Raw genomic sequence first — 20862 nt, 5'->3', positions numbered from 1 at the left:
TGGGGCTGTTTCCACACTCCGGCCTCCACCACAAGGCCCTGCAGTCACACCTTCATCACACTCCAGCAAAACACCCAAATGAAGAGGGTCACAGATCTCTTTGAAACTTTGGTGAAAGCAACCGAGAGCAAAGGCATTTGCTCACAGAAGCATCTGGCAGACTTGCCCTAGAATGGCCAGTGGCATCTTCTCAGCCAAGCTTAGCAGCTGGAGCTGCCCCTTCCTCCCCAGCCAGAGCCGCTCCATGACCTGACTCTGCTCAACAGATGTGCCCTGTTCCCAGAGAGGCTCAGGTTTTCCAGCAAAGTCCTCAGGGCTCCCTGCAGCCCCTGCTTAGGGCTGGGCTGATCCCCTCCTCCACTCACTACTTCATGCACAGCTATAATCCACTGGGCCATGAGAGCTTGTTCACACGTCTTCATTGTTTATGTCTTTCACAATAGCACAGTTGTGAAACAGTCCTATATAAACACATCGCAGACAAAGGCAAACGAGACAAAAACAGTTTCAAAAACTTTCACTTAAATGTGCTCACTGCCATAAGTTTAAAATTATTGAAAACATCATGAATTTAAAGCCCAGGAAAACGAAGACTCTTCTATTACTTTGCCTGCAAGAAGGACACACCAGTGAGATCGTCCAGTGTGAGTCAGACTGTTTAAGGAGTAGCTCTTTGATCACTTCCATTTTTATCCCCATTGTTTTTAAGAATGGAGAGAAAAGGATTGTGGTAAAAATACGTCACTGTCCACTAGAGGTCAAAATACTGCATTTAAACTCTTCACGGCAGGGATGGATTACGTAGAATACTTTTTGTAAGGTAAACACCATGGCAGAAAATTAATGAGTCATACTAGCTAGGAATGGCAAACATGGCTTGATTCGCTGCAGATAGTGAGAATTTCATTCCTTATGCATTAAGGGTTAGTTTCTTAGAGAGGAGGCTCAAACAGAAACCAGTAAACGTCCTTGGGTTGTGAGTTACAGACCTGGCCTCTGGGTGATGAGCTCTGGGCAGATGCAGAATGGCTTTTGACCTGCTTTGTGTTACATAGAAAAATATGTGTTTGGAGGATGGTCAAATCAAGACCTCAGTTTAGTGATTTCACTTCACGGGCACTCTTGGGTGGCCATTGCCACATGCTGTGATCCACACATTTTGTGTGTGTGCATGTGTGTGTATATGTGCATGTGCACATGTGATTGTGAATGCATGTACTTATGTGTGTGTACACGTGCATGTCCTTGAGCAGATACATGCATCCAACGCAGTTTAACAATGTCTGCCACCTAACACTTCTCCAGATAGCTGCACAGCTGTGTTGCTCTCATGGTGTCACTGATGTGATGGTTAAGTTTATGTGGTGGCTTGACTAGACTATGGTGCCCACATATTTGGTGAAACACCTGCTGTATTTTTAAGAGTTGATTAACATTTCAATCAGTAGACTTTGAGTGAAGCAGGTTCCCTTCTGTAACATGGGTGGATCTCATGCAGTCAGGTGAAGGCTTAGGTGAAAAACTGACCTCTCCCGAGGAGGAGGGAATTCTGCCTCCAGACTGCCTTTGCCTTTGGACTCCAGCTGCAGCATCAAGTCTTCCGCTCTTCCTTGGTCTCCAACCTGCTGGCCTGCCCTGCAGATTTTGGTCTTGTCAGGCTTCACGATCGCATGAGCCAGTTCCTTAAAATAAATCAGTATCTCTGTCTGCACACACACACACACACACACACACACACACACACACACACGCATCCTATTGGTTCTGCTCCTCTAGAGGACCCTGAGTAATACTCAGCACCTTTCTAGGCGTGGAAGTCAAGCAATGTTTTGCCGGCAGTGATGTCTGGCCAACTTCATGGTCATCGTGAAGACCATCATGGGAAGGTCATCCCCTTGCTCCCTGGTCTGTGCTATGTACGATGCATGGGGCTTGCTCTCTGGGGTCTGCTAGTGAGAGAAGGAGGCCAAGGGAGCTGAGATGAGGCATTCATCACCCAGCCTTGGAGAAGGAGGTCAGAGAAAGTTTCTGGCAGCAGACAAGACAACTTGGAAAAAGACAGACAGATAGGATGCCTTCTGGTTTCCCTGGAAAATGGGCATCAAAATGATGGTGGAACAAGCCCACCAATTCTGGTGTTGGCGAACATGAGCTGAATTTTCCCTCAGCTGGTCTGTAATGGTGCAAAATGTATTATTCTTTACTGAAATGGTTCCCATACAGCCGAATCCCCTGGAGGACTTTAAAAAATGCCCTACCCCAGAGGCCCTGACTCAGCAGATCTAGGGTGGGATCCAAGAATTTGCAACTCGTAGCTGATGCTGTCCCTGCTGATCCTGGGACCACACTTTGAGAGCCATTGTCCTATCAGGATAGATTTTTAAGGACCCATGATCCTCATAGATTGGGGGTTGGGTGAACTACCACAGGCCATTGGAAGACCAGAGCATCAGCTTGATAGTACCCAGAACCCAAAACAGGGGCACCCAAGAAAAGATCGGGTTGTTAGTGCCAGCCTTTAATAGAAAAGAGCAGGAAGACCCAAGCAAGCTCCTTCTCATTTCCCACTGTCTTTACCACCACACCAGGATGGAGTGGGCATGGAGTGCAAAAGAATCCCTCAGCTCTCCCACCAGGGTGAGGTTGAACAATTAAGCATCCACTCCTTTGTCCCCACAAAAAAACGTAAGAAGCTCTTGCTTCTCAGGGCACTGTGCATACACCACCTGGGAATATTAATGTAAAACACAAATAAAAAGCTACTCCTAAGACCACCAAATGCAAAGTTTGGGAGCCAGAGCCTGAGAACCTGCATTTAACAGCACCCCATCCACATCAAGCAGACTGAAGTTGCGACCCAGTCCTATTCAGCCTCCTCTTTGCGGGTCTGGTGCCCACAGTTCCCCGCCACTCTGCACCAGGCTGCTGCACACGTCCCTTCAATGCACCAGCCACTCTGCTCAGGGCAGCTCTCACCTTACCCGGACTTTCTAAGGGATGCCCTGTAAGCCCACAGTCCTGAGTCAGTGGGATCAGTGGGCATTGGGAGACAGGGACCTGCCGGCAGAGGACAGAGGTGCCCTGGACAGTGTGGTGGGGGCCACACAAGAGCAGCCCTTGAGGGTAGATACACCACCCAATTCCATACTCATAACTAACCATGTTCATCTGGTGAGTCGGGAACAGTGGGACCAAATTGTGTCGCTCAGTGTTCAGCTTCACCACAACATTAGGGACCCACAGTCTGTCATCTGCTAGGCATCAGAGGGAATGAGGGATGTGAGCCCTGCCTCGCGATGTCCCATTCTGACGTCGTGGGATTTCTGGCCTCTGTCGGAACAGGAAACAGGCTTGTGTTGCATTAAGGATGCTGCCTTTGTGGCATGGACTCCTTAGGAAGCAAGGAGAGCAATTTCCCCAGAGGGGGGAAGTTCCAGGTCTGGCCCTCCTTTCTGCCAGGCACAGGGATTGGCCTTTGTGCTTAAGGAAAATGGACACTGGGCCTTGTGCTTGGAGCATCTACTAAACTCATCTGAGAACTAAACTCTGCCCAGAAAGTTGAACGATGGACCTTCTGTGTTAGAGAGTTTGAAAGTGAAAGTGGTCATAGAGTTGAATTTTTGAGACAAGATTCTGGCTCCCTGGAAGACAGGAATTAAAGCCTGGGTGGTGCACAACCCTCAGGGGCCTTGCCAGGGAAGCTGGGTCCCAGGGCTGTCATCTGAGGAGTTGAGCTCTGAGTGGGGAGGGAGAGTTCCCCTGGTCCATCTCCACCAGGGCAGAGAGCTGGCTGCATGGGAGACTCCAGCTCCTGCAGGTACCAGCCATGGAGAGCCAGATCCAGTGGTCCCTAGGAAGCAGCCACAACAGCGGCAACCTGGCTGAGTTGAGAGGGCTTTTCCCGATGAACAAAAGCCTGGTAGACACATCTTCAGGACTGCAAAAGAGATGCTCTTGAGGTAAAAGCATCCTCCATAGGAAGGGACCATAGCCCCTCAAAGTTAGTGATGACGGCTTCCTGCCAAGTTTGGCCAGTAGTGCCTCAAGCCAACTCTAATTAAATCCAAGCAAAGAAAGAAATGTGGCATTACTTTCAGGCTGTCAGGTAGCACACCACGTATTCTGGTGATTCAGCTTCCTCAACCACACACAGGAAGACAAGGCTCTCAAAAGAAATGTGGCATTACTTTCAGGCTGTCAGGTAGCACGCCACATATTCTGGTGATTCAGCTTCCTCAACCACACACAGGAAGACAAGGCTCTCAGAAGAAGTCCAAAGGAGAGAATGCTGCAAGGCAGGTGGGCTCGTGATCTGGAGCTGCTGTAACAAATGACCACAGATCAGGGGTCTAAAACAACAGGACTCTATTCTCATGGCTCAGGAAGCCAAAAGTCCAAAATCAAGGAGTCAGCAATGTTGGTTCCTCCTGGAGGCTCAGAGTGGAATCTGTTCCATGCCTCTCTCCTCCACCCCTGGTGCTGCCAGCAACCCTTGGCTTGGAGGCACCTCGCTCCCATCAGTCCCCGCATTGTCACATGCCTTCTTTCTCTATGTATCTCCTCTTCTCATAAGGACACTGGTCATATGGGATCAGGGTTCACCCTACTCAACTCTAATTAAGCCCGAGAAAAGAAGGAAATATGCCATTACCTCACACGAGCACCCCACACTTCAGGGATGTTTGGGAAGGATGATGTACTTTGAAACTCCTCCAGAAGCTCTACATCAGTACAACTGGAGGTGACTTTTGCCCCCTGGGGTCACATGGAAACCTCTGGAGACGTTTTTGTTTGTCACAACTGGGAGGAGATGCCTCTACTGGCAACTAAAGGGTCCAGGCCAGGGATGCTGCTCAACCTCCTGCCACACCCAGGACAGCCCCACAGGAGAGAATTCTCCAGCCCAAAATGTCAATAGTGCCACGGATAGAGAACTCCACTCTAGATGATTGTTTAAATCTGGGTGTTTTCTTAATTCAATTAAAAAGATTTCCCAAACATGCTGCCGTTCCCCCGTCTCCATGTTTATAGAAGCTCTAGCACACCACAAGCGACACTTCCCTGTTCTAGGCTCTGAAGGCTTGTGTCTTAGCTTGGGATTTTCCAAACACAGACACTGAGACAAAGTTTTGTTGCAGTGGTTTATTTGGAAGATGATTCTAGGAAGCACTTCCAGGGGAGAGAGGAAGTGAACCAGGGAAGGGAGGAGAACCAGGGAAGGGTGTGTTGATGAGGTGCTGTGGACATGTGGAGGTCCTGCTGAGGACCCCGGTAGGTCACCTTCAGTACTAGCCTCTCAAGGAGCAAGGGAGATGGTTGTCACTGTCAGTTCCTCTTTGATAAAAGCTCATCCTGGGCATTGACTCCCCAGCCCTTCTGGGGCCCAGAGATGCCCTGAGGTTAGAGGCTGGGCCCATTCAGGGGCTATTTGGAGGAGGCCACTGGAGAGGCCAAAGGGGTAAAGGCCGGGAGCGGTCGACAGCAGCCACAGCTGACCTACCCGACAAATGTGAGCTGGAAGCCCCCTGAGCACACCTCTACGCCACAGCATCACATCACACTGCAATGATCACTGTTCTCTCTAAACTCCTTAAAAGCAGTGTTTTTGTCATTAAGCTTTGTGTTCCCAGACCCTGACACCTGCTAAGCCTCAAAAAATACCTATAACTGAGAAACGTATCAGTTACTCCGTTTTCACTGCCCCTTGTGGTTTGCCAACATCATGAGAAATGTATCCATGCAAGAGTCAATTAGCCAGTGCACTCAAAAATAGTATTTGAAAATGCCCTCTGTGCTCAGCATTGATCCAGACAGATAGGAAGACAAAAAGGAAAAGAGCTTGATCCCTGCCCAAGAGCCTGGGGGTCGACTGCGAAGACTCAACCCCACAGCTGCCAGCCTGAGAAAGCAGCCAGCCCTGGCCAGAGCAGCAAGTGTTCTCTAGCTCAGTGTCCCCAACTTTTTTGGCACCAGGGACCAATTTTGTGGAAGACAGTTTTTCCACAGAGGGTGCATGGGGTGAGGGGGATTTGCTTTCTGGATGAAACTGCTCCCCCTCAGGTCATCAGGCATTAGATTCTCAGAGGAAGCTCACAACCTAGATCCCTCGCATGCGCAGTTCATAATAGGGTTCATCATCCTGTGAGAATCTAATGCTGCTGCTGAGGTGAAGGAGGTGAAGCTCTGGCGGTAATGCTCCCTCACCCACTGCTCACCTCCTGCTATACAGCCCAGTTCCTAACAGGCCATGGATCAGTACCAGTTTGTGGCCCAGGGGTTGGGGAACCCTGCTGTAGCTGAACTCTGCTGCTCTTTGCACAGAAGTCACTAGCAGGAAATAAAAATCACAAGAATTCTAAAGATCTTGAGCCATCACTCCATCTACCTCTGTCTTCTCCCACAGCTGTAACATTTTATTGTGTTTTCAAACATACAGAAAAGCCAAAATAATTCTACAGTGAGCACCAACAGACTCGACCCCAAGATCCTATCATCCAGATTTTACTCTGGTCACCTTCCCACGGGTGTCTCTGCACACGCACCTGCCATCCACCCAGCTACCCCTCCCTCTGTCTTTAGGTTCAACCACAGATGTCAAAGGCAGTGAATACAGGCAAAGAGACTTGAAAAAAACTGACCTTTTTTGAGAAAACTTCCCTGCAGATCACATGATATGGATGTATAAAGTTATAAATTGCTTAAAACGTTTTCCAGAGCCAACCACAGCCAAGCCATCCTCGTGTCTACCCTCAAAGCCCTTGAAGGTTTGTCCTACCAATGAGAACATTGTAGGCAGCATGGTTCTAGCAGAACCTTGCTTCCTGGCTTTCAGGCTTGTAGAGGTTGGTGGGGAAATGAGGTGCCCCCTGGCTGTGGACTCCTGGCAAAGCCTGCTGTCCCACACATCAGGAGACAGTGCCACAAAAGCTGCACTGAAAACTCACAGTGTGGACTTTAGCTTCTGGGAATTTACTTGCTTGCTATTTTGGAAGTTCAACTTTTCATTTCTATAGGTATTATTAAACATGTTTCACTATTTTGAACACAAGATGAATAAGGCTGTATAAAAATCATGTGCATTTTTGAGCACTTCTTTACTTAGTTTGTGAATTAGCAATTGTTTAGCTAATCAAAGGTGTGAGAGTGAAATGCCTGAAATGCAGTAAAAGATTAAAAAGGAAGGAAATAGTGGAGGACAAATACACAAGACCAACATAACATGTTCACGTGACAAAATTAGATCAACAAATAAATAAAAAGGAAAAGAAATCCATTTAAAACCAGAAAAACATGTATCAAAAGCAAAACAAAACAAAACAAAAATGTAAATCAGCAACAAACTGTCAGTCATGCTAAAGAGCAGAACAAGAGAAATGCATATTAAACTATCAGCGCTGCAAACATAGGAAGGTACCAGGAGAAGAGTAAAGACATTTTATCACTCATCCTTGCAGTCAGCTAGGTGAGACCTCCTCTTCCAGTTTAACAAACAGTAATTCCTATTTGTTTCCATTGTGACAACACAAAACAAAGGCCCTGGGAGGGCTTACTATGAGCGTTGTTGCCAGGGAAAAGTGAGAATCCAAAATCACAGCCCCAAACCTCTCACCTTTTGCACCATCCATGAGGCATCGTGACTGTCTGACACTGTGAGCCCTGCAGGGTGGCCCACCCGCTGCTGGTGTCTGCGGGGAGTCCTGTCCATTGTTGCTCCACTGATCTGCCACCTGGCACATGATCAGAACAAACTTGTCTCCTGAGAGACCAGTCTATTACAATGCTCAAGAAATACACATTAGGCCACATGTGGGGGTCACGACTGTAATCCCAGCACTTTGGGAGGCTGAGGTGGGCAGATCACCTGAGGTCAGGAGTTCGAGACCAGCCTGACCAAAATGATGAAACCCCACCTCTACTAAAATTACAAAAATGAGCCACGTGTGGTGGCGGGCACCTGTAATCCCAGCTACTTGGGAGGCTGAGGCATGAGAACCCCTTGAACCCAGGAGATGGAGGTTGCAGTGAGCTGAGATCACGCCACTGCACTCCAGCCTGGGTGACAAAGCGAGACTCTGTCTAAACAGACAAAGAAAAAAGAAATACATATTAGTCAGTGTTTTCAGCTGTGCCCAAACCAGCAAGCTTATCTTCCACTCCTGAAAACAGTGAAGAGATATGCACTAGGGTCAAAACTCCATCTCACACCCCTGGCCACCTTGGGAAGAGCCCTGCTTTCCCTCACTCTTCCTGGGCCAGGGTTGCTGTCAAGTGCTGTAATCACTTCTGCAGAATCTGACAGTTTTGTAGGTAGCCAGAATGCAAGCTGCTAAAGAGCTAATTTTCAGGCTTTCATGAAGTTCATCCCTGAAACAAAGATTTTCTAATTTCACCAGTTTTACTAACTTGTGCTAATTTACACAGTTTACTATGATTAGAGTCATTTCCTGGCACTTTCTATGCTAGACTATATAAACAGTTAAATAGGATGGCAGCTCTACTTCCTTCTTAAAGTTTATATTATGTCAGAATATTGACCACAGCAAGTAGATCACTTAACATGAATGATTAAATAACTTAGGGATGACACTGAAGATGACTTTTTAAATGAGTGGGAAAGCAAGTGAGGCAGGGTTACTGGAAAAAAAGATGGGAGTTTCAAAACTATCTGTTTCTCTCTTGCGACATGAAGGGGGCCTAACTCCAAATCAATTCTAAGGTATTTTGGTTTTTCTTCTTATTTAAAAATCTCCAAAAGGTGGACATTTCACTACATCACTCTTTTGCTGAACGAATAACTCAGATATGTCTGGAATGCAGGTGAGGCTGAATCAGGGAGAGGCCTTGGCCAGGCGCAGCTGGATGGCAGACAGTAGCCACTCAACTCTTCTTCCCCATGTCAAGGGACACTTTGGGGGCAGCTGTGGCTTGGGATGAGCCCTAGGGAGGGCTGGCAGCCAGGGAGCTGCTCCCATGAGAGAGGCCATGGTAGGCCCTAGGAACATCCTGAGGATTCCCTAAATGGAATACTTCCCAACGTAAATCCCTCCAATGGCATCCTGCCACATGCAGGATTAAAACCTACTCTGCTTATTGGGCTAACAATGACAAAATAATGGCTCCTCGAAGATGTCCACATCCTAACTCCCAGAAGCCATGAAGATGCTATCTTACATAGCAAAGGTTGCAGATGGAATTAAGGTCACTCATCAGCTGACTTTGAAAAAGGACGATCATCCTGGATTATCCATGTGGGACCTCATCCCAGATTATCCATGTGGGCCCTGGGTCCTCACAGAGTCATTGAAAGGGAAGGGAGAACAGAAGAGATGGCAGCCTGAGAAAGGATTGGGCTGACACGGACATCACTGGTTTGGAGTTGGAGGATGGAGGAAGAGGCCATAAGCCCCAGAATGCAGGAGTCCTCCAGAAACTGGGGAAAGCAAGGAAACAAATGCTGCCCTACAGCCTCCAGAAACGAATCAGCCCTGCAGACACCTTGGTCTTAGTCCAGTGAAGTCTGTGTCAGACGTTTGATCTACAGAACTGTAAGGTAATACATTTATATTGTTTTAGTCACTAAGTTTGTGGTCATTTGTTACAGCCACCCTAGGAAGCCAATACAAAGCATGTAGGATCTGATCCTGACCTTGGCTTGAGCCCTTCTCACCCTGGCTTCACATGCTCTAGGCAGACTGATTTTCTCACTCTTCCCCAATATGCCAGGCTGGTTGCTACCTCAGGACCTTTGCACTGGCTGTTCTTTCTCCCTGAACCATTTGGTCATCCCTCATCTTTGCATGGCTCAACCTCCTAGCCAATGCATTAATCATAGGTGAGCACATTCTCAGACATGTCTTCTTTGATCTCCCAGCTAAGGTGCCACCCAGACACTGTCCTCATGCCATGATGATCTGTTCCTCACAGCATTCACAAGCTGGCAGGGTAAGTAGAATGAACGCAGCACCAGCTCAAGGCTCAGTACCTCTCAAGTGCTTTCATCAGCCTCCCTCACCTGGATGTGCTCTTGTTAATTCCATTTTTTATATGGTTGCCATTTTGTCTGTTCCTCCCTGATAGCCTGTAAACCACCTCACCGGCCTTACGTAGGGACTGGTGGAATGGTTTAGATGAGATGAATTTTACTTTCCATACTTTACATAACCATTAATAAATGGTTATGGAATAAATGGATCTTCCTGCTGGAATCAAGTGAAAAGGCAGAATATACTGAGGGTGACTTCTAGCTCTACAGGCGCATGATTCCATGTCATGAGCAGTAATATACTTTAATCTCCCTTTGCTTGTGAAAAAATACCTACCTCGCTTGGGAATCAATGGCTTAAAACAATGTCTCTGCTGAGGCAGGCTGTTGTCCTGCAGGAGTGAGGCAAGGTGTGGAAGAGGGAGGTGGGGAGGGGAGGACCTGGTCTCAGAGCTCCAGTTCTGACTTGATATGACTTGGGGAAAAGGCACCTGCCCAGGCACACCACCCCACATGTCACACAGACGTGCGCATGCACAGATATAAACACTGTCGCTCCTGGTTACTTTTATTTCTATCTGCCATCCTTGTTGCCATAGTCACTATTTTCCTCTTTGTACTTTTCCTTTTTCCTCTGGTGATTTGAAACTCAAACCTAAGCCTAGTTTCATCGGCTCCCTAACACCTGAGCCTGGTAAAGACCAGAGCCCCTCAGCTCCCAACTACACTGTAACATTCCAAGTATTCAGCATGGCTGCAAAATGGGCTGAGATAGAACCTCCAGGACAGCGTCCAGGACAATGGATCCCTGGAGGTCCCTGGTGGTCCCCACAGACCTCACTTTCTCAGAAGCAGAAGAGGGGCAGTTAAAATCTCAAAGGTATAGTTTTAGAAACACAATTGTTTTACCTCCCAGAGATGGTTAATCTTGTAACAACCATATTTGAGATTGCTGCCTTGTAATTAGTGCTATAAAACTCATTTAGCAATATTAATTCTTCCAATTCATTAAGACAGATATCTTCCCATTTATGTGTGTCTTCTTCAATTTCTTTCATCAACGTTTTATAGTTTTTAGTTACAGATCTTTCACCTCCTTGGTTAAATTCATTCCAAAGTATTTTTTTGTTGCTATTGTAAATGGGATTGTTTTCTTGATTTCTTTTTTGAGTAACTTGTTGTTAGCATATAAGAAATGCTACTGATATTTGAAGGTTGATTTTTTTATCCTGCAACTTATTAATTCACAGCTTTTAAGTGGCAACCTTATGGTTTTCTATATGTAAGATCATGTCATCTGTAAACAAAGACAATTTTACTTCTTTATGTTTCTAGTTTGGATGCCTTTTTCCTTGCCTAATTGCTCTGGCTAGGACTACCAGTACTATATTGAATAGAAGTGGTAAGAATGAGCATCCTTGTCTTGTTCCTGATCTTACAAGAGATTCAGTGCAATCCCTATCAAAATTCCAGTAACATTTTTTTCACAGAAATAAAAAAAAAATCATAAAACCTATATGGAACTATAAAACACTTCAAATAGCCAAGGCAATCTGGCGCAAAAAGAATGAAGCTGTAGGCATCATACTACCTGGTTTTAAAATACACTGTAAAGCTGCTGAAGGAGTAAAGAATATGCCACCCCAAAATATGCTGCTCTGGCCTGTTGACCATGAAGAATCAAAGGCACTTTTTAACACAGCAGGTACAAGAAAATCATTCTGACCTTCATTCTGTTTCTGAAAGGCAGGAGACAGAATTTCTGTAGAAAAATGTCCTCCCTATACCACAAGGAAAGTAAAATTCTTCTCATCTAGGACAGGAAGTTGAAGCTGAGGAATTCTGTACAAACAAATCTTGTTAAACTAACCCTTATCTTCCTAGTCACTTCTCTACCCAATTGACTCAGTTTACCACACCTTTGTCTAATTCAGTATATAAGTGTTTGACTCTAACTGCTTCTTTCAGTCTTCATTTCCTTATGAAGTTTCCTCATATACTTGTATGCTTTTCTCCTGTTAATCTGTCTTGTGTCAATTTAATTCTTAGACCTAGCCAAAAATAAAATCCTAAATGGGAAAAAGTAAAGTTTTGTCTCCTCTACACTCTCATAATCAAAGCAGCATGGTACCGACCTAAAGACAGACACACAGACCAATGAAACAGAATACAGAGCCCAGAGATAAACCCACACATTGATAGTTGATTGTATTCAACAAAGGTGCCAAGAACACACAGTGGGAAGGAATAGTCTCTTCTATAAATGGTGTTGGGACAACTGGATATTCACATGCAGAGAGATGAAATTGGACCCTTATCTCACAACATGTGCAAAATCAACTGAAAATGGATTAAAGACTGATATGGCTTGGCTCTGTGTTTCCCCACCTAAATATCATCTCAAATTGTAATCCCTATGTGTTGAGGGAGAGACTCTGTGGGAGGTGATTGGATCATGGGGGCTGTTTCCCCCATGCTGTTCTGATGATAGTGAGGGAGTTCTCACAAGAACTGATGGTTTTAAAGTGTGCCTTTTGCTCACTCTCTCTCCCTTTCCTGCCATCATGTAAGATGTGCCTTGCTTCCCCTTCGCCTTTTGCCACGACTGTAAGTTTCCTGAGGCCTCCTCAGCCATGGGGAACTGTGAGTCAATTAAACCTCTTTTCTTCATAAATTACTCAGTCTCTGATAGTATCTTTATAGCAGTGTGAGAACAGACTAATACAGAGATTTAAACACAAGACCTGAAACCATAAAACTACTAGAAGAAACTACAGGGAAAAAGCTTCTTTACATCTGGGTGGCAATGAGTTTTTGGATATGACTCCAAAAGCACAAAGAGGTATCACCTCACACCTATTAGAATGGCTGTGATCAACCAGACAAGATAGATACCTCACACCAATTAGATGGCTACGATGAAGCAGACAAGGTCAAGATAACAAGTGATCCTTGGGATGTGGAGAATAGTAAGCCCTCGAATACTCTCAATGGGAATGTAAATCAGTGCAACCAGTATGGAAAATAGTCTGGAAGTTCCTCAAAAAATTAAAGCTAGAACTGCCATACGATTCAGCAATTCCAATTCTGAGTGTATATTCAAAGGACATGAAATCAGCACCTCAAAGACATATCTGTTCTTTCATCTTCATTGCAGCTTCATTCACAACAGGCAAGATAAGGAATCAGCTGAAGTGTCCACCGCGAGATGAATGGATAAAGAAATGTGGCACCTACGTAAGATGAAATACTATTTTGTCCCAAAAAAGAAAAACATCTTGTCCTTTTTTACATTAATGAACCTGGAGGGCATTAGGTTAAGTAAAATAAGTCAGGCACAGAAAGGCGAATACTGCATGATTTCACTGACATGTGGAATCTAAAAAAGTTAAACTTATAGAAGTAGAGAGTACAGCGGAGGTACTAGGGTCTGGGGAGTAAGGAAAATGGGGAGATATTGGTCAAAGGGTACAAAGTTTTAGTTAGGAAGAATAAATTGTGAAGATTTATCATTCAGCATGGTGGCTATAGTTCATATTAATGTAGTGTATACTTGAAAATTGCTAAGACATTAAATCTTAAATATTCTCACCACAAAAATGCGATAAGCAGATGAGGTGATGGATATAGTCATTAGCTTGATTTGATCATTTCACAGTGTATAAACACACCAAAACACCATGTTGTACACCATAAATATATACAATTTTTTTTTTTTGCCTGTTATTTCTTAATAAAGCTAGGGGCAAAATACATTTTAAAGTTACCACCAATCCTGGATGTTAGAACTTCTCTGCTGAGCTCAGTCACGCCTGACTGGTGAATACTGTCCCCTTCAGTCCCAGAGATGGGGAGGCCCCAGCTTCAACTCAGGCAAATGAGAGGTCCAGCTTCCCCACCAGACTCTCCAAAGCATTTGGCACTGATGTCTTCTTTTTGGCGGGGGCAGAGTTTTTGCTCTGTTGCCCAGGCTGGAGCACGGTGGCGCGATCTCAGCTCAATGCAACTTTCACCTCCTGGGTTCAAGTGATTCTCCCGCCTCAGCCTCCTGAGTAGCTGGGATTACAGGTACCCGCCGCCACGCCTGACTAATTTTTGTATTTTTAGTAGAGACAAGGTTTCACCATGTTGGCCAGGCTGGTCTCGAACTGTTGACCTCAGGTGATACACCTGCCTCAGCCTCCCAAAGTGCTAGGATTACAGGTGTGAGCCACCACACCCAGCCAGCACTGATGTCTTTAGTCAAAAGCAGAATCAACCTAAAATTAAAATAAAAACCCAAAAAAAGTACAAGGAAAGAAGCCCAAGGCCCTGTAATAATAATGAGAAATGTTCTACAAAATCAAGTTGGATTATACATATGAGTTTCTGGAATACAGGAGGAAATTGGAGAGGACTTTCATAAATATGAGTGATATACTGTACCCCTGGCAGAGATCTTTCAGCTGGCAAGATCGAATTAGACCAAAACTCGTTCCCCTTCAGCAGTAGGGGGTAGGGAGCAGAAAGTCTCAGGACATCTTGTGAGGGGCCCCTCCCACGGATTAAATGTAATGGGATAAACATACAAAGTCACCCCGTACTACCTGCAAAGAGCCTCCCATCTCGGCCCGGCTGACTCCGTGTCTCTCTCGGGTAATACACACAAATCCTGCAAGGTGACTTGTGCCATCACTCTCTGCTGTCTGAATTCTGTCAGGTGTGCTGCCTGCAAGGGCAGACTTTCAGGCCTTCCCTGGCATCCTGTCCCAGCTTTCGGCTTAGAGAGCTGGCAGGAGCCTCTGTGTCCTTAGAGGACCTATATTGCTAATCACTGTGAAGTGTTGAGTGACTTTAGGAAGGCTTCTTTTCTTTTGTATTCCCCTCCCCCGTCCCCTTCCCTTTTTCTTCTTCCCCCTCCTCCTCCCCCTCCCCCTCCCCCTCCCCCTCCCCCTCCCCCTCCCCCTCCCCCTCCTTCTTCTTCTTCTTCTTCTTCTTCTTCTTCTTCTTCTTCTTCTTCTTCTTCTTCTTCTTCTTCTTCTTCTTCAAGACAGAGTCTTACTCTGTTGCCCAGGTTGGAGGCTGGAGTGCAGTGGTGTGATCTTGACTCACTGCAACCTCTGCCTCTCGGGTTCAAGTGATTCTCCTGCCTCAGCCTCCTGAGTAGCTGGGACTACAGGTGCACTCCACCAGGCCTGGCTAATTTTTGTTTTTGTTTTTGTTTTTTTTTTAACTAAAGACGGGGTTTCACCATGTTGGCCAGGCTGGTCTCAAACTCCTGACCTCAGGTGATCTGCCCACTTCGGCCTCCCAAAGCACTGGGATTATAGACGTGAGCCACTGTGCCTAGCCTGTTTTCTCTTACTCTCTTTCCTTTCTTTCTTTTCTCTCTTTTCTCTTTCTTTCCTTCTGCTTTAAGGTCTCACTATTTGCTCAGGCTGGTCTTGAATTCCTGAGATTAAGGAACCCTCCTGCCTCAGCTTCCCAAGTAGGTGGGATTACAGGCGCACATCACCACACCCAGCCAGGAAGCTTTCTTCATTGTTCCGGATTTTTACCTTGAGGAACGCTCTTCACAGTCTACCTTCTGCAAAGGGCTTTAGGAGAGAATGCTACTCAGAAATCCTTCCAGTGCAGAATACATCTCAGAGAGAGCAGGCACTAAAGGGAGGAGAGAGAACCTCATAAACAAATTCACAGATTAACCTGAATGTCAACCTTTCGTTTAACCCTATGCCAAAGCCAAACATCGCTGCTTCAAGAGTCATCATTGAAAAGTGTCCAAAATGAGGCCCACCCTGGTTTCCGGATGGAATTTATTCCCATGGTGTTTGCTTCTCCTGATTGCATTGTCCTCATCTATCATTTCAAAGTACCTTCAAATTTAATTTTTTTTTAAAGGGACGTGTATTCATAGTGTCAGGAGACAGTCCGAGCATTCCTTTGTTATAATTTGTAACGTTAATATGGCATTGTACCAGCCAGCTGGGCAGAGACCTGTCCTCTCTGAGGTCCCAGCTCTGGGTCCTGGGGCAGGACACTGGCCTTGCCCATTGCCCCACGCTTTCATGTCTGGCCATCTTTCCAGAGAGGAACCCCCTCCTGGAAGTATGCCCAACTAGTCACCATAGCTGGCCACATCCTGCCCTGATCAAGGCCATTCTAGCAAGTCTTTGACCTCAGTTCCTGGTATCCCATCCAGTGTGGGAGCTGAACTGCCTTCCCTCTGCCCCAAGGTGGGTTTTGTTTGGGGCCAGGATTCTACCTGCACCTTCCTGGGAGCCATCTACAGTGCTGTTATCAGCTCTCACACAGTCAGGCTACCCTGTGGCAGATTCCCCACCTCTCAACTGGCCAAAATGCTTCACCGTCACCTTGGATCTCATGGTTCATGGTTATGTCCTTCCTGTAACTCACCTCAGAGTTTGTGTTTCACCCTGATTAGGACAGCTGAGTCCTGGTGCATCACATTCCTGCCAATGCATGTGGTTCCTCTAGGGCCAGCCCCTGCTCTGGGCACTCAGTCCCAAATCCTGCAGCAAGCTGACCTCTGCCCATGCCATTGTCCTCTGCTACTGCTGCACCCCAGGGTGTGGTCTGGCCATGTTTTATCTTTGTTCTTCCTGGGTCACATGCCCTCAAGGCTGCTCAGAGTCCTGTACTAGGGGGCTTCCTCCAGGGCTTCTGGCCACCAGCTGTCATTTCCAGCCATCCCCAGGATCCTGCTCAGTGAAATCTTCTTTGGATGTTTGTGTTAAAGATGTAGCTGTAAACACAAATTGTCAGGTTGGGCCAGGTGGCTCATGCCTGTAATCCCAGCACTTTGGGAGGCCAATACAGGCAGATCACCTGAGGTCAGGAGTTTGAGACCAGCCTGTCCAACATGGTGAAACCCCGACTCTACTAAAAATATAAAAATTAGCCAGGCACGGTGGCAGTTTCCTGTAGTCCCAGCTACTAGGGAGGCTGAGGGAGAAGAATCACTTGAACCCGGGAGGTGGTGGTTGCAGTGAGCAGAGATCAGGCCACTGCACTCCAGCCTGGGTGACAGAGTGAGACCCTGTATCAAAAAACAAACAAAAGAGCAAATTGTCCTCTGCAGTCACAGGAGCGCCGAGGGGCCCCTGTTGCCACCACTTTCAGGTAAGAAGCAGAACCCCAGGATGCAGTGGGCTGTTGTGTGGTCTCCCTGATGTCCTGGAATGTCCCGGCCAATGTGACGGTTTTTCTATCCAGTGCATCCTCCCTGACCAGCCAGCTCTTCCCTCCCCAACTCTTGCCCCGCAGGGACTCTGAAAGCTTGTTCCATTTACAGTTTACATTCACTATATTTCATAGAGTAAAAGGTGCTTCTCAAACATAAGTTTATGTTGTTTGCCTTCAGCTCCCCCTGTATTCTCTCAGCATGTCTTTGGCGTGGAGAAGCAGGAAACTAAACATGGGAAGTGTTTTGACTTCCAAAAGAGCCCACAGTGAAGGCTCTGTTTATTTGCTTTGAAAATGATAATCATCAGTCCACACGCCTACAAAGAATCATGGGCAGGAAAAAAATAATAGTTATAAATACAGCTGGATTTTAATAAAATAAGCAAAACAATTCCCACAATCTTTACTCAGCAAGCAAAATTTTTAGGACTGAAATAGACAGATGTATGCACCTATGTATGAAGCTTATGGGCCTAAGTAAATTGGTATATATATTGATTTGAGAGGACTATGTTGAATTCACAAGCATGCACTCATGCATACCTGTGTCATATGTGTGTGTTGAATGCATGTATATATGCTGTTGTCTATTCAGTTTGGGATGTCCATTGGACATGTAGAGTCTGGAGTTCAGGGAGGATTGAGGCTGGGGGTCTCCAGGTAGCATTTGGCAGGACATAGGTGGGGTTTAAAGCCGAGGGATGAAAGTGGAGGACAGAAAAGTGGAGGCTGAGCAGGGGCTGCACGGGTTGAGTAGCCAGATGAGGGAGGGATCCAGCCAAGGAGTCTGGGAGGAGGTGCAGTAAGGCAGGGCAGGTAAGGGAGGGCCACTCCATACATGAAGAGTATTTCCAGAAGCAGGACATGGCCACCTGTGTTAAACCCTCTGACAGGTCAGACAGTCTGGTAGGATGGTGGGAACCAAAGCCTGACCCCAGCGGGTCCCAGGGAGAATGGAGGAGAAGCAGCAGGGGTTTTGGCAGCATCTACTGTCCACAGACAGACGGAGGGCCATCCCCCGCATGCTGAACACTGACAGGATCCAGCCAGGAGAAAGGAGCCGGCGACCATGCCTCAGAGCAGGGGACGTACAGCAGCCAGGCCACTGACCAAGAGTGACAGATGGCTCAGGAGCCCACGGTGAGCCTGGCCAAGGAAGCTTTGGGAGTTTCTCCACTTCAGCAGGGAGGAAGGCGCCATCTGGGACACAGCCAGTGGTTGGTGGACAAGATGTGGGAGCCTGTAACTGGTCCCTTTTGTTATCCCCTATTCTCCCAGTGAAAAAGGAGCCAGGTTCTCAGCTGCAAGTGATGAGAAGGGCGAGGGCAGAGGACATTCGAGTATGAAGGAGAGGCGAAGTGACTGCGTCTGCGCAGGATGAACAAATCGACCAGGGAAGGTCGTCACCTCTCAGGGCTGTGCTGACTCGGGAGTGTAACGTGAGACTAGTTAGCAAGAATTCCGCAGTTCCTCCACCTGCATTGGGCTGCTTGGAGGCAGGAATGAAGTAAGCACAGAGTTTGATTAAACCAAGCTCAAATATTTGCCAAGGACCCCACAGGTGACAGGAGAAGGGAGGGTGAAAGTTGTAGCAGGGACAGGAAATGGGGGTTTATAATAATGCACGAAGGACTCTTACCTGGGGGGATGGCAGGTGAGGATGTGCGGGGAGGTGGATGGCAGCATGTGGGTGGGATGAATGAATTGAAAGACGACACTGCCCGGGCCTGCACCCAGAGGTGCTGGCTAATGGATGCGGAATGGCCCGAGTGTGGTATATGCAGGAGGGTTTCAAGATGCAGTTCTGTTGAGAGTTGGAGAGGCCACGCAGGAGAGTGAGGGTAGAGTGGAAGGTTCTGGATCCACAGGGTCCAGACATGAATGTCAGGCAAGGACCATGATTCACAACTATGCAGGTAGATGGAGATGCAGGCTCAGGTGAGCTAAATCCGGTGGGTGAGCCTGGAGCAGATGCTCAGCCCTGCTTGCCTGGGGAAAAAATTAACAGATGTCCATGCAACCCGCCCTCCCCCACACCCTCAGGCACACTGGTTCCACTGGTCTGGGCTGTGCCCTGGACCTGGGAGTGAATAGCTCCCCAGGTGTTTCTGCACACAGGCTGAGAACAGCTCCAGCTCAGAGCTTGTTCTACCTCAGTGTTCCCAGGAAACTCCTGTGGGGTCTCCTTAAAATGCAGATTCTGGTGCAGGAGGTCCAGGTGGGCGGGGCTGGGGACTCTGCCTTTCTTAGGAGCTCCCAGTGCTCTCTGCTGTGGGTACTTTGAGGAGCAAGGCCTTAGAAAGAGTGTTGTTTTTTGTTTTTTAATTTCAAGCTCTCATTTATTCGTGTCCCTCTCAATCTTTTTTAAAAAAATGGAAAAGAAAAAAAATAAAGCTGCTCCCAAAATGTCTTATAGCATTCTTTTTGTTGTTGTTTGTTTGTTTGTTTTGAGACAGTCTCGCTTTGTCACCCAGGCTGGAATGCAATGGCGTGATCTCAGCTCTCTGCAACTTCTGCCTCCCAGGTTCAATTAATTCTCCTGCCTCAGCCTCCCTCGTAGCTGGGATTACAGGCACCCGCCATCCCGCCCAGCTAATTTTTGTATTTTTTGTAGAGACAGGGTTTCACCATGTTGGCCAGGCTGGTCTTGAACTCCTGACCTCAAGCGATTTGCCCACCTCAGCCTCCCACAGTGCTGGGATTACAGGTGTGAGCCACCACGCTCTGCCTTTTACCATTATTTAAAAAAGGAAAGTGTTTCTTTTAACTTTACACCCACCCCCATCCCAATTTCAAAACACATCATTTAATTGTCTTGTTCACCGACATTTCCATGGTGAGATTTTATATTTTGCTCCCATAACTTCTGGTTATCACAAAACCCAAACTCCTTTATTGAAGGAGTTTGGTCCAGCTGATGTTGGTATATCCCTTCCAGAATTCTTCATCCTCATCTTTGCTTCTGGAAGCATTTCCCCCGGTTCACTCCCTGACCCGAGTGTGATGGCCATGGCTGATGCCTTCTTTGTCCTCTGACTACCTACAGCAAATCCAGTGTGGAGATCTTTGTAGACTCCGTGGGGAGGTCTGCAGCTCCTTCAGCTGACCTTTCTCAGGGCTGCGACTGGAGCTTTCCCTCCATTACTAGAAGAAACGGTCTTCGTTTTCACAGGTTTTTCTGCTTCCTCTTCCGGTCCTCTGGCGGCTCCAGCTCGCTGCGACTTCTCGGGCTTCTCCGCTCTCGCCCTCCCCTCCGCCATTTTCCCCACCGTGGCCTCCCCTTCTGTGTTCTTGACAAAGCTTGTTTCTGCCTGACTGCCTATGCCGGCGCACACAAATAGACCTCCAAGTATGCTTGCCGTTGATGGATAATATAATGTTTATAGAAAGCAAGCTAACAATCTACAGTTTCTAAAACATACCCCAGAGTAAGCGCGGTGTTGTCCACCCACCACAGTCTGCCTCTGTCCCCGGCGCAGGGCTCCGGGCGCCCAGAGGGTGGCGTTTCTTGCAGCCTCAGCGGTCGGCCCAGGCCAGGCCTCCCCGCCTCTGCCTTCCTTCCCTGTGAAGGCCGCGGAGGAAGCACCTCCTCACGGTGGGCACCCCGGGGCCCCAGGGAGAGGCTGCCTGGTCACACCAGAGTGAAGTAACTGACCAAACTCAGCAGGGAAGGGCAACAGGAAACCCAGAACCAA

The 20862-nt window shown here is 47.2% G+C and overlaps 1 pseudogene; it reads right to left on the bottom strand.

Moving 5' to 3' along the window:
* Positions 1-20059: 20059 nt before the first annotated feature.
* Positions 20060-20485, bottom strand: LOC105498797 (PEST proteolytic signal-containing nuclear protein pseudogene; annotated as a pseudogene).
* Between the last annotated feature and the right edge of the window lie 377 nt (positions 20486-20862).

Source organism: Macaca nemestrina, chromosome 14 (genome assembly GCF_043159975.1).
Source record: "Macaca nemestrina isolate mMacNem1 chromosome 14, mMacNem.hap1, whole genome shotgun sequence".
Taxonomy (NCBI): domain Eukaryota; kingdom Metazoa; phylum Chordata; class Mammalia; order Primates; family Cercopithecidae; genus Macaca; species Macaca nemestrina.
Note: the sequence above shows the minus strand (reverse complement) of the source record. Positions and strands in the feature narration are given on the sequence as shown.